At 36.0% G+C, this 14,195-nt stretch overlaps 1 protein-coding gene across 2 annotated transcripts in view; it reads right to left on the bottom strand.

Moving 5' to 3' along the window:
- SYNGAP1 (synaptic Ras GTPase activating protein 1) overlaps nucleotides 1-14,195 on the bottom strand; it is a 2,730,366-nt gene that overhangs the window by 642,957 nt on the left and 2,073,214 nt on the right. The gene's annotated exons all lie outside the window — the stretch shown is intronic.

The following is a 14,195-nucleotide window of genomic DNA, read 5'->3' on the forward strand; positions in this document are numbered from 1 at the left end:
TAAAGCTTCTTCCATTTTTTCCAACCTTTTGTTGTTTGAATTGATATACTCCATCAGTGTCTCATTTATTTTAATCGGGTCTGTGTGAAGTTGTCTTATACTTTCCTCTAAGTTAATGGAAGGCATGTCTGGAGCTTGCACTACTTTTTGCTGAACAGCATCAGTACTTTTTCCAGTCACTGTTTTTTTCCTCAACTTTTGTAACTGATTTTCATTCAGGTCCTCTGTGTTTATTTCTTCCTGGAATCCTGGAAATACATTTAACAGCCAGCTACTGAAATTTACCCAGAAATATAAATACACTGGCTTTCTCTGCTAAGTTTCTGTTTTCACATTGGAAGAGCTAGAATTAAGCTGTTACTCAATGTGCAGCCATCTTGGGAGCTGGGATAAATATATTGTTGTTAAAGAAGTACATAGGTATGAACTACTGTGAAGTACTGATGGAGAGAAGGAGGACTGTGACACAGAAGAAAAGCAAGAACAAAATAATGAAAATTCATTAAGAGGAATGGTATGAAGAAGGAAAATAAAAATACAAGTTAGAAAAAAGAAGCAAAAAAGGAAAGAGATGATGTAAAGATATTAAGTGTTAATGTGAATGTATTAGAAATGAGATCAGAGGGCTAACTGAATGGTGGAAGAAGGTGAAAGCAGCAAATATGTTTATTAGATACAAAATATGCTAAAAAAAGAAAATTGGTAGAACTGAGACCTTACGGGAAAACCAAGATTATACTGTTTGTAGGAAATAAAGAGAGTTCAGGTACAGGAATTTTGAAAGGAAATTAAAGTATTTATTAGATGTTACAATACTAATACCAGGGAGGATGGTAATGTGTGATATAAGAAAAAGAGAAAGATGTATAAGATTATTTGCAATCCATGCATAAGCAAATATGACAGACATAAAAATTATGTTTGAGGTCTTAAAACATGTTTTGGTTAATAGGCTTATTATTACGATAGGAGACTTTAACAGTAATTCAAGGAAGGAGAAGAGAAAATAAGAAAAGATGTGAAAGTGCTGAAGGAGGTTATAAAATGCGGATGACTACATGTAGGAAACCAAGAGAATGGCTTTACCAAAAGGTATATTTAAAACAGAGATAGAGTGTGTAATATGTTCTAATGAGATTAAAGAAACAGAAGGCAAATATGAGTTTTCTGACCACAAAGCTGTGTGGGCAAGAATCGGTAAGAATACAGAGACAATAAATGAAGGCAAAGGAATAAAAAGGCTAACTGATGAAGTATGTAAAACAAAAGAAGTGAGCTGGAAACTAAGAAATTATGGGAAGAATATATGACAATGGGGAATTTTATGAAAATTGGCATGTATGAAGGCTAGTGTTTAAAGAAAAGTACAATATTATTTTAATGGTAGAAAACAGAATAAAAAATAAAAAAGGAATACAAAGAAATAATGGAAGAGCAGAAATATGTAGTGGGGTGATAAAATCTATATGGGAAAAAAGATGAAAGGAAAGATATAAGAAACTGGATACTCATAACTTTAGGAAATACTGATTACAAAATATTTATGAATACTACAAAATACAAAAAACGATGCAAAAAGTGTTTAAAGAAGTAATAGGAAATGGTGTGTTTGATGTAAAAGGAGAAAAAGTAAAGGAAATAATAATAATAAAATAAATAGTAAATATGATCTTGAAAGAAAAAAATTAGGTAAGACTATTATATGTAATGTAGAGAAGACATTTTATAAGGTAAGTCATTACTCGATTTGGGGGAATTTTGGAATCAAATAGAATAAGTAAAAAACAGAGGACGTTATTCCAGCAAAGACAGAAGGTATCTGTCTTCCAGACTGTCTGTAAGAATGGACTGTTTTGAGGTGACAATTGAGATGAATCATGAATAAATCCACCCAAGGAATACCCCACATTGGAGTAATTCTATTACAGATTTCTGGGTCCAATTTTCAATTGTGAACCGATGTAATTCTTCTCTTCAGTACATGTACTACATGATTTTGCAAGCCTAGAAACAAAAGTTATATACTTACCATAATGAGATATCTGGATGAGCACGTCCATTCTTCATAACAGCAGGACTTATGGCAGTAGGCATTAGGACAACTTAACAGATAAAACCTTCCCAGGCTACTCTGGTCCCTCCCTTGTCTGGTGACCATTACTTAACCTAAAAAAACCTCTAAGCTATGGGGTCTTTCCATGAATCAATCTTGATTTTCTGCCAAGACAATGGGAAAGCTATGTTTTGCTACATGCTGTTTTGTCTGTTATTGAAAATTTGAAGCAGGAAAATCATCTGTTTCTTGCTGTCAATGTATGCTTACATTGGTTATGGGTAGGTCACAGACTATGTTCTCTGGATTCAGAGAAGAGATAGAAGTTGAGCTTTCTTTTTTCCTGCTTTTTCCCTTTTCTTCTATGTAACTTTGGCATTAATATATATAAAGCTCAAGGTATGGGGACAACAAAAAATGCCTTTCTTTGTTAAGACCTTGAAAATGTTGCTTTCTTCCCCATTTATTTCAATATTTAATCAGTACCGAAAACCAGCCTGTAATAACACACATAGGGCACAATCCTCATGGACGGTAAACTGAACTAGTATATTGAAAGTAACTAAACATATCAACATGAGACATAAACATTGCAACTTTCATCAATTTTGCCCAACATTATAAGATTGTCATTTCAAGTTTGCAATTGTCAAGGTATCACTAACATTAGTGCTCAACCCTTATGATTCAAGGCACATAAATTCAGCTGTATCACTGAAGTAATTATATTATCCAATGTCCAAGCCCTCACAGTCTTTCTGCTGACCATAGTTTAGCATTTAGACTGGAAAACATAATAAGCTTTTTTTCCAGTGGCCCAATAGAATTCTTTTCAGTGGCAGAAAGAACAAACTCAATGTGCCATGGCACACCCATCTGGATTACAAAACATCCTTCATTTAACATAAACATCTTTTCACAAATTGCAATTAAAAATCACAGAAATCTGATATTTTCAGATAAAGAAAAAAAAAAAATAAAATATATATATATATATATATATATATATATATATATATATATATATATATATACAGGCTGGTGGGTTTCATATGAATGTCAGCTGTTTATAGCTGACCTCATAAGGTTTTAGACTTTTTAATGCTGCATAATCTTGTCTGCCACAGTGGGTCCAGACAAGAGGATTTCTGCACAGTAACCATTCCTTTATGGCTAGGTTTGCAAGAAAATCAAATATGTACCAATTCGTTTTCCAGTTTTCTTTCCTAAACATTGCAACGATGGAGAAATCTCCTTTACTTCATGTGTGTACGTAGACAAATTAAATGTTATATATAAAGTTTTACAGTTTTCCATTTCATTCTTTAACAAAAATATAGGATTAACTGTATCCAAATGACTTTAGCTAAATGTCTGAAAGAGTGCATTCAATTCCAATACATAAAACAAACAAGCAACTCTCTTCTGTCCCTGAAGCTCATTCAAGTGCTCTCAGGCCCTTTTTTCCACAGTGCAGCCTGGGATGGTATCTCTGCAGCAGATGTTTGGCTTTTCGTGAATATCTTCACAAGGCACTTCACGCTTGTACTCATATGCAGATGCAGCTTTCCTTAGGTGCCACAGTAGCCAGTGGTATGTTCTCAAGAAGAAAATCAGCTTGGGACTAAGTCCTGCTGATACCAAGTATGGACTCCCTTGTGCCACAGGTGCTTTATAATAAAAAGCATTTTTTTTTTGGATCAAGACGTACCAGGTATACAAATTGTTAAAAGTTTATCTTGTTTCTTTTCTTTATTTAGTAAGTCAGTATAATGCCGTTCACTAGTTGACAAAGCAAAAATGTAGAAATCTAGATCTTATAGCTTTGTTAAAAGATCACGTTCTAAACCAAACTAGCCCCCTTAAATCCTCTCCAGACATGGCAGCATCAGGACATTTCAGTGCATGCACTCTTTTATTAACATCTTTACTAAATTATCACTTAAGATATAGGCAAACATACATTAATATAAAAGAAACAAACCATATTAGCATGTTTTTAGTTACATACATTATTCATTACATATTTTCTCTTTTATAACTATCATCAGTTGAAAATTACATAAATTGCTCAGTTCTTGTCTTCCCTTAAACCTCACTCCTCCTCCTGAGCATTATTCTGCACGTTATTCCCACAATTTACATTTACTTCTAAATAATGTATTCCTTCCCTTTTCAAAAGATCCCCACTTCCAGTTCTTTTATCTTTGTTATAATATTCAGTACATGAAATACAGTTGGTTTAGACTTTCATTTCCTTCAAGTAATTGCTTTTTTGGCAGCCACCAGTAATAAACTTGACAAGCCTTTACTATGTCTAAGCAATTCAGATCTTAAAATAATAATTTCCTTAGTTACACTAATTTGCTCAACCAATATTTATGACAGAGTATTTTATAGAGAATTTTTTAAAATCTGAAAGCTCATTACACTCTCAAAATATATGGTCCCATTTGTCTCTTTCTTTCCCATCACACATCCAACATTTGCCATCTACCTGAGGAAAAAAATTCTTTGAAGTCTGCTTGGGGTGCAGAAATACCTTTGCAAACACTTCTAAGCAAAAAAATCCTAAACCTTCTGGACATTGTTGCACAGATGGAAGCTATACATATGTCCTCACAGTTGTTCCCTTGTAAATTGCTTATCTAGTCTCTCTCTCTCTCTCTCTCTCCCCAATATTTTCTAACCCTCTTTAATTGATTCTAATAGTTATTGCACAACATATTAGATGTCCTACTAATTATCCCTTTTTTAGCAGCAGCTTATGTTCTAGATTCAAGTAAAAATTCTACCAGAACTGATATTTCACTTAGGTTTCTCTTCGCCTATACTCTGATATAAATCCCTGGTATGGAAGGCAGTCTCTAGCCTGCAGTCCAAATGTCTTCTTGGCCTCATCCCATTCTATTACCTTTCCCTCCCTAGTTATTTGCTTCTGATACCTTGGTTCCTTTGCCAGTTTAATTCTTCCTCATCATCTTGACCATTCAGCAATGGTCTCTGGTTCTAGTCCAAGCTACTAGTCTATTTTCTAGTCAGCTCCTAGGCATTTTCGGTTGCTCTGCCATTTTCTTTTGGAACAATGAAAAATGTTTTACTGGCAAGTTCTGTCTATGGACTTTACTATTGTCAGAGGAATGAGTAGTAGTGTCCCCTTCGGCTTGCTGTCTCATACTTTTCGGGGGAAACATTTTTTACTATTGTCAGAGGAATGAGTAGTAGTGTCCCCTTCGGCTTGCTGACTCATACTTTTCGGGGGAAACATTTTTTACTATTGTCAGAAGAATGAGTAGTAGTGTCCCCTTCGGCTTGCTGACTCATACTTTTTGGGGGGAAACATTTTTTATTTCCTCCTTTGCCTGTCCTGAATCCAAAATGTCTTTGGTCCAATGGGAAAAATATTCTAAAAACAGCTGGAAATAGCAATGTGAATCTCACCTTCAGCTTGGAGGGATCAATTCACTTCTCTTCTGCCTGGTGTACAGTGTATAATCATTTTCCATAAACACTCTGTTGTCCTCGGTTATTAATATTTTTCCCCTTCTGCTAAAAGGTTGTCAGCTCTTTCTGCTGGAACAGCTGCATCTTTATTAGCATAGATCTCGGCTTCTTTCTCATGATCAGATTTGGAACATATACATGTGGTGTGCCCTTTCAGTTAACAAATCCTGCTGTGAAATGCCAGTCCATTTGCTTATTTGCTCTTTCAAAAATTAATACAGTCTATTCCTTTCAATTTCTCTGGTACAGCAGAAAATCTCAGTGTTTCTCTTCATGCTCTGTCTTCTAACTCTGCTATTATTTTAAATAATTCCTCTTGAGAAGACTTAATTGCAGCCAATCCTTCCTTCATTTCAACCTCTAAAAAACAAAAAAAAGCAGACTCCAAGGACAGTGCAAGATACACCCCAAAAGTTTAATTCATAAGCACTTTCATCCACTACAACTGAGGTGAACTTCAACAGACAAAAATCTCCCTCATAGATTGTTCATCAGACAAAACTCTCCCTCACAGATTGCTCATCAGACAAAAATATCCCTCACAGAAAGCACTTAAGAAATAAACTTGTTCAGTGTATCTTGCACTTTCCTTGGAGACCTTTTTGTTTTTTTAAGTTTGTATACCTGCAAACTGAATTTTTGTTTGTAAATTTCAACCTCTGATTTCTGTAGTTTTATCAGCTCATGTGAATAGTTACGTAAAGCTTCTTTTATTCTTTCCAACCTTTTGTCATATGACTTTATATAATCCTTCATGTTCTGAGTTATTAAACATATCTGAATGCATCTGAATTATGTATCTTCTAAATTACTGGAACCATCTCTTGTACCAAAGCTGATACCTGAACTGCTTTTGCTGAAGAGCTGAAACTCTTCTTCACAAAAATTTTTCTTTGCCTTTTCTAATCAATTTTTTTAAGTTTCTTCGATTTCTTCTTTGATGACATGCAGGCAGTATACTAACTAGCCAATAAATTAATTCTATCCAAACTGTCAGGTTCCACCTGCTCTTTTACTTCTTTTTTTCACACTTGCAGAGCTCTCAACCTGATCATCAGAGTACAGCCATCTTGGAATCCAGTAAAACCCAAATGTTATGACTTGCAGTTATGCTGATCTTCCTAGAATAAAATCCTCCATTAGCTTTCAAACTTAACTAGATCCTGTGATTGTTAAAGCTCTGCATTCAGTTTTATGACTGTTGGTGAGACTTGTACTATTCCTGCTGGATGCTCTGCACTGCTGTTTACTAAAGCCAGACCATTTAAATAAAGGTTGATGATATTTTGATATTATTAATACGAGTCTGGAAATTGGTGAAATCTCACCAAATAAATCATTCTCTCATAGCCATTGGATTTTATTAATGTCTAGGTCTGCAGCAGGTAGTCTCTATTTTCTTCTGGGATGTCGCTTTAAGTACAACACACACTCCAACTGATTGGTTTACCCCTTGATATCTGACTCTGAAATACAAATCCAGAGCTCCAAAATTATTTTTGTGCTTCTGATACATAATTCATTTGAGCCTGAACTTACTAATATATCAAGCCTAGTGACATGGGTGACAAATCCACCCCATCCAAACATCCAGATTTGTTATTTCCTGCTAGGTTTCTCTCTCATTCATGTGAAATCTGAAATTAACCACAGTTTTGCATCCTTATCTAGCTCTGGTAAAACATAAGGGTGTTGCAATGGTAAATGTCATCTGCCAGCTACCTCTGTGGTCATTGCCCTTATGCTGGCCAACAGTTCCTCATTATATATAGGTTGTTCAGTAAGTGGTATTGTAGTTCAATCCTTTCTGCACAAAAAAAAACATGCTTTCAGTGGTCTACAATGTCCTGCAACTTATCCAGCTATATTCTATCAGGTGGGACTTTTCTAACTTCAATATTGCTTGTTCCTAGAACTTAGCCATTTATTCTGTTAACAAAAATGTATTTTTACGTCACTCAATCTTTTTTTGTCAAACATCTTTTTCTTGGTTTTCAAGTTCAATGGTTTTCAAAAAATACAAAACAAAAATGCTGACCATAACAAGAACAAGATGGTAAATATTAAAAGCAAACCATCTAAAGTAAGTTGAAAGACATGGAAAATGTTGAGGGAACACTGCAAACACATATAAACAGGAAGATAACAAACATGCTAGATTTACGAAGAACAGTTATATTGAACGATCGGTAAAGAAAAAAAGGCCAAGATGCCAGCTATAAAAATCACAAGAGAATGCTACAACAAAACTGCACATTTCACTAAAGTGATTGGAAAAACTGGTCTTTTTCCTCAAGCTGCTGATTTGTGCATGGTGTTACATGTGAGTATGTGTGTAAAACGTGGCTATTGAGCTATCTACATTAATTTGAATGCCAACTGGTTTAATCCACAACAATGAGGAGAACCACCTGGAGATGCCAGAAACCACTAAAGACCATTCAGACCAGAAGCAGTTATGCCTATCATCATACCTCTCAACTGTTCAGATTTTCACAGAATGTCCAGACTTTTGCCTCATATTTTGATCTGTTCCTCATAAAATTTGTGATTTTCTGGAAAATCACCGGACGGAAATCATTAAATAATTACATAAATTTGAGTTTCAGACTTCAAATCCCTCAAAAATGTATGTTAACACAAACCTTGTTACTTTAGCAACTTTCTAAGTTTATAAGAGCAATATTTAATTTTTTTCCAAACACCTTTACTGAATTATCACTTATGACACAGGCAAATTTACATTCATACAAAAGTAATCAAACTATATTAACATAACAAACAATTATATTTCACATATATTGCTACATATACAACCTAAGCAATATTACATAAATTATTTAATTCCTGCTTTTTTTAAACAAGAAACAGTTTTATTAAACCATCACTTACTACATAGGCAATTACACATTTATATAAAAGAAAACAAACCACACCAACACAATCCGGCAAGCATTTTACATCACAAACCATACTGACATGCTCCCAGTTGCAAGCATTATACATCACTTACAATCTACCTAATCTTTCTCAGTCAAACATTACATAGCTCATTTAAGTCTTGCTGCCTTTTAGACCTCATTCCTCCCTTGTATTTATTCTTTCCACAGTTCCCATATTTTCCTATGTAGTTTGCTCCTACCCTTTTCTAAAGACCTCGGTTCCAGTTGTTTTATCTCTGCTACTATATTCATTACTTCCAGTACAGATGGTTTAGATTTTGATTTACATTTTCTAGGAATTGCTTTTTTGGCAGATACCATTATTAGATACAGCAAGGCCGTACCATATCTAGGCAATTCTGATTCTGTATCATAGCTCACAAAAATCACCTCCCTCATCAGACAAATCTGCCCACCCAGCATCCCCAACAGTGCATCCTGCAAGGAATCCTTAAAGTCCACCAATTCACTGCACTCCCAGAAAATATGTTCCAAGTACCTTTTTCTTCCCCTTCATACCTACAACATTTACTGTCTGCCTGAGGAAAAATTCTCTGGAGTCTACTTGGGGTATAAAAATATCTATGTAAACATTTCCAGGCAAAAATCCTAAATCTTCTAGATTTTGTTGCATATTTGGGAGACATACATATATTCTCCCATTGTTTCTTTGTGAATTGCTTATCCAGTCTTTCTTCCCAATCCTTTCCAACCTCCTCTGATTAAGTCTTATAGTTATCATGCATTATTTTAAAAGCTCTGCTAATTATTCTTTTTTAAATGGCAGCTTCTGTTCTAGATTCTATTAAAAACTCTATCAGTGCTGGTGTTTCATTCAGGACTCCCCTTTTTATTTCTCTTTGCTTATGCTCTGATATCAATCCCTGATAGGGAAGGCAATCTCTAACCTGCAGTCCAAAAAATTCTTGTCATCTTCCCATTCTATCATCTTTCCCTCTCTTGTTATTTGCTCCCAATACCTTGGTTCCTTTGCCAGTTTTCTCCAATTAATTCTGGCGCTTGTTGCCTATTGTCTGTATCCCTAATGGCAGTCATCCCTATCGGCAGAATCTCCTTTCTCTATTTCCTGTGTTGGTTTAGTTCTTAGAATAGAGCAATATTTATAATTTGTCCCTATTTTTTGGGCCTTTGTCCCCCATTCTGTCAGTTTTGTCTAAATTTATTGCATTAAGAGGTTGAGAGGTATGCTTCCCTTTGACCCTGGGGTTTCCAGTCAGACCAGAGCCAAGACCCAACCCGATACTCGCTGTGATGTCATCACCTAGTGATCCAGATTACCTGACTTTAGATACATCATGCGAATCAAGCAACTAAGTGTCAGACCAGCATTATGCCATATACAGAAGGTTGAAATGCATTTGATGTCATTAAAGTAATCATCGAGCCAGAATAACTCATTCCTGCTTACAATTTCTTGAATATCCAGTGCAATTATTTCCATTTCAACAGTAATACAGCTTTAGCATTAATGTTACAATCATCTTTGTCCTGCTGATAAACCTCTTAATTCCTGAACAACATAAATACTGTTTTTCTTCCACCAAGAGAAATGCAACACACTGGTATCTCTACTACCAAAACTTTAAAAATGTCAAACTCAGATCTCTGATTATAAATGTTGCAATTATTTTACAAATTGAAGACCCAATAAAAACTTATTATTATTTCTGCTCATGAGGCAGGCGTACACATGACAGCCATCCTATAGAATTTATCAAAATACCCAAAGTCTTGAGAATGTAGATGCCAACCACCAGGAAGACAACAATGACAGACAATTCTTTCCATCTATCTCCATCATCAAGGAAAAAAAATGGTTACTTGTATTCAGCAAAAGGAACTTATCTTGTTGATACAAGCCAGTGTGAGATGACTACTACCAAAACCTGCAGCAAAATGAACAATACTGCCCTGTAAACCATTAGTGTCAACCTGACATCAATTATCAGTAAGGGAAACAGGCATTCCTCACACAAGACATTGACTAATATCTTAGAATATACTTAGCATCATCTCCGTAGAATAATCTATACTAATGATATTGTTGTTTGATTTTTATCAACCCTACCCCTCACAAAAAAAGCAGACATGACACTAATGAACCATGACTTTTTCCTGACTACCTCATCTATTGGACTGTGTAACAAAGTGTAATTTATTTCTGGCAATAAAGCATACTGCTCCACCCCCCAAAATAAAATGGTGGTTGGGAGGTAATTGATACCTTGGATATTTAGGACCAGCTATTGAACACAGACACCCTAACTTCAGGGGACAAAATCAGACAAGTTAAAGGAAAAAAAATCTCAGGGCTGTGAACTCTCTAACCCTTAAGAATCCAGTCAGCAAAACTGAGGCATCATAAATTTACTGTTACAATCTACAACAGGCTGCATTTAAAGGACTTTCCCCATTTGGATTTGGATGATGCCATGTATGTGGCAGGCAAACTTCCATCTTATAGCGCATCAAGGGCTATTTGGGAATTAGGGCTTTTGTGTTGCAGAACCGAAATCATGTTGATTACAATTATTCTTTCATTATTTCTAGTTTTCTGCAAAGCTTCTACAGACAGCTTGGGTAACCAGTTTTAAAAGGATTTATAATAATAAACCAAAGATGTTTATGTGTCAAAATCTTAACATTGCAATTAAACAGGATGCATTTCTTGCTAGTAAAATGATTTTTCACTAAAAGTAGAGAAAAAAATCTACATGCAGAAGATCACACTGGTACAACATGTGAAAAAATGTCTTACATTAAGTAAAATAAAAAACTGTTCGTCTGAAAATGTGTAGTTATTGTCCAGTCATAGAAAAACATCACGCTTTCGGTGATGCTTTACAGCATCAGATAGCGGAATGTTAACGAGCGAGAAGTACAAAGAAAGGAAAAATGTTAGTGCATACATTTCATTTCTAATATGCTTTCATAGCAGAATGAAATCTTGAATGTCCTTCAGTATGTAGGCTTGCTTCCTGTCTAGCATTAACAAGTGCTGACAGGGTTAGAAAATTATTAGAAAAGTTTAAGATTTGTTCTGGGTAGAAAGTTATATCATGGAATTCAGAACTCATGTCTAATATAGAATGTCACAAATAAGCAGTCAGGCGATCTTAGCAAAATTAACGCTGTAGTGTTTATTTCAAATTAATCAGAGACAGTTTTATGATTGCTACAATCTTGTTTTGAATCAAAAAGGATATAAAACATTGATTTTTCTAGTTCAAGGAGGCAGGATCTTGATTTCCTAATCTCCCACATTATGTGTCTTTCTGTGCAAAAAAAGGAGATTATAATTCTCTGCTGAACTGTTTTGCATGAAAGTTATTTAGTGGGTTAACAGGTCCTTTCCCATCATAGTATTACAAATCCAAAAGACTTTGAGGAATTAAACTGTGAGAAGTCACAGGCATGGTATCCTTCATGATTATGTTGACTTATTTACAGGCTTAAGAAGCTTACAAGGAGAATATCATGAACAAATAAAACTTGAAGCTATGCCAGTGACTCATACTCCCAGAAGAAACACCTACAGCACTCCTGACTAAAGTGGAACACAAAGCAAACAGAAGGAAGAGCCTTAAGTATCACTAATAAAAAAATAGTTTTGTAAAATCTTACCATAACCAGAGATGCCCTTCTCTACTATGTTGCAGTGTTCTTTACATGTGGGAAGTCCTCCACCCAAACAACCCATAGTCCAGCCAGTATACAACAGATTTAGCTACTGCAAGGTACATGGGATGTCACACATATGTACTGACAATGTCAGCCATAAACGGATGTCAGCACATACAGTCCTCATACCTGAAATGTCCCACAAGGAACACCAGACCTAAGGATCAATAAAATGCCATCCAAGGAAAAAAACAAGATGTAAGGGGGAAGAAGGGAGGGACAGAATACTGCAACATAGAAGAGAAGGACATCTATGGTTATGGTAAGATTTTACACAACTATTCTATGTTGCAGTTTTCTTTACATGCGGGAGAATGCCAAAGCTTAGTAAGAACCCTGGGAGGAGGAAGGAGCAGAGGAACTTTGAACTGAAGAGCTTTCAACAAAGCCATGAAGAATGGCTCTAGCAAATCCTGCTCTCAATCTATTAATGGTGTCCCAACTTGTAATGTTTGGTGAAAGTGTGCACAGAAGACCATGTACTAACCTCTAAAATATGGTTAGTTTCCAGGCCTTTAAAGAATGTCCCTGAGGAAGCCACAGACTTAGTGGAATGAGCCCTAACAGGTGCAGAGTCTTACCATGGAAAGCATAGCAAAACAAGATTGCCTTGGAAATCCAAAAAGAAATTGTCTGTTTAGAGACAGGAAAACCCAGAGCCCTGGGATGGAAAGAAACAAACAGTTGATCAGATTTCCTGATAGTCTCAGTTTTATCTAAGCAGAATCTGAGTTGTCTATGTACATCGAAGGTATGTAAGAGCAGTTCACTGCAGGAGTGAGGAGAAGGGAAGAAAGTGGGTAATTGAATAGATTGATTTAGAGATAGGCATTAAAGAAAAATTGGCATGTAATGAAACTCTATCTATGTAGAAAACCAAGAAAGGCGGGAAAGCCATCAAAGCTTGAATCTCAGAAATTCTCCTGGCAGAGGTCAAGGCTAACAGAAGAACTGTTTTCCAAGTACAAAGCTTTAAAGAAGCTGAGGCTGCTGGTTCAAAAGGAGCCACAGTAAGCTTCTCTAAAATGTAGCTCAAATCCCAAGGAGGTGAAACTAGTTTAAGGATGCCTTTAAGGAAAAGTTTTACCTCCAATCTGGACGCTAAAGGTATGGATAGTGTCAGACATGCAGAAATCTATGAATAAGCCAAGCCACTGCTAAGTAACTCACACAAGTAAGAAAGAACCACTGGAACAACCAATGAAAATGGATCCATATTTCATGAAAGACACCAGATGGAAAACCTCCTCCATTTGGATAAGTAAGATTTTCGACTACTGGGTTTCCTGGCCTCCTGCAAAACAATAAGCAAGTCCTGTGAAAAAAGGTGCCTGAATTTGAATCAAAAGTTAATCACCCACAAGGTCAGCTGTAAGGTTGACAGATGTGGATGAAGCAAAGATCTGTCGTCTTGTGTGCGCAGGTCCACTCTGTGAGGTAACTTGTGATGACTGCCCTTGGCTAAATGCAGAAGAGGAGGAAACCAATGCTGTATTGGCCAAAACATAGTCACCAGCAAGATTTTTGGTGTGTCCTGCTAAATCTTCAGCAGACGTTTCTGAATAAAAGGAAAAGGGAAATGCATAAAGAACCATCCCCTTTCCATGAGGAAGATAGGGTGTTCATCTTCTAAGCCAGAGGATATGGGAGTCTGGCACAAAATAGAGGAAGCTGTCTGTTCAAAGGGGAGGTAAACAGATCTAGAAGAGGGATACCCCACCAGTGGACCAAATCCAGAAACACATCCCTGTGAAGCATCCATTCATGGGACTGAGTCATGTACCTGCTTAAATTGTTTTGAGCAGAGAGAATGTAAACCGCTTGAACAGTCACCTTGTACTGAACTGCCAGTTCCCATGCCATGAGTGCTAACTTGCAAAAGAAGGTAAGACTTCATCCCCCCACTTGTTTATATACCAGAGAACTGTGGTGTTGTCTGTAAACACCTTCAGAGGACTTGGTTGAAAGACAGGATAAAAGGCCTGTAAAGCTAG

The sequence above is a fragment of the Protopterus annectens genome, chromosome 9.part0, assembly GCF_019279795.1.
Source record: "Protopterus annectens isolate FY-2018-M chromosome 9.part0, PAN1.0, whole genome shotgun sequence".
In the NCBI taxonomy this organism is placed as follows: domain Eukaryota; kingdom Metazoa; phylum Chordata; order Ceratodontiformes; family Protopteridae; genus Protopterus; species Protopterus annectens.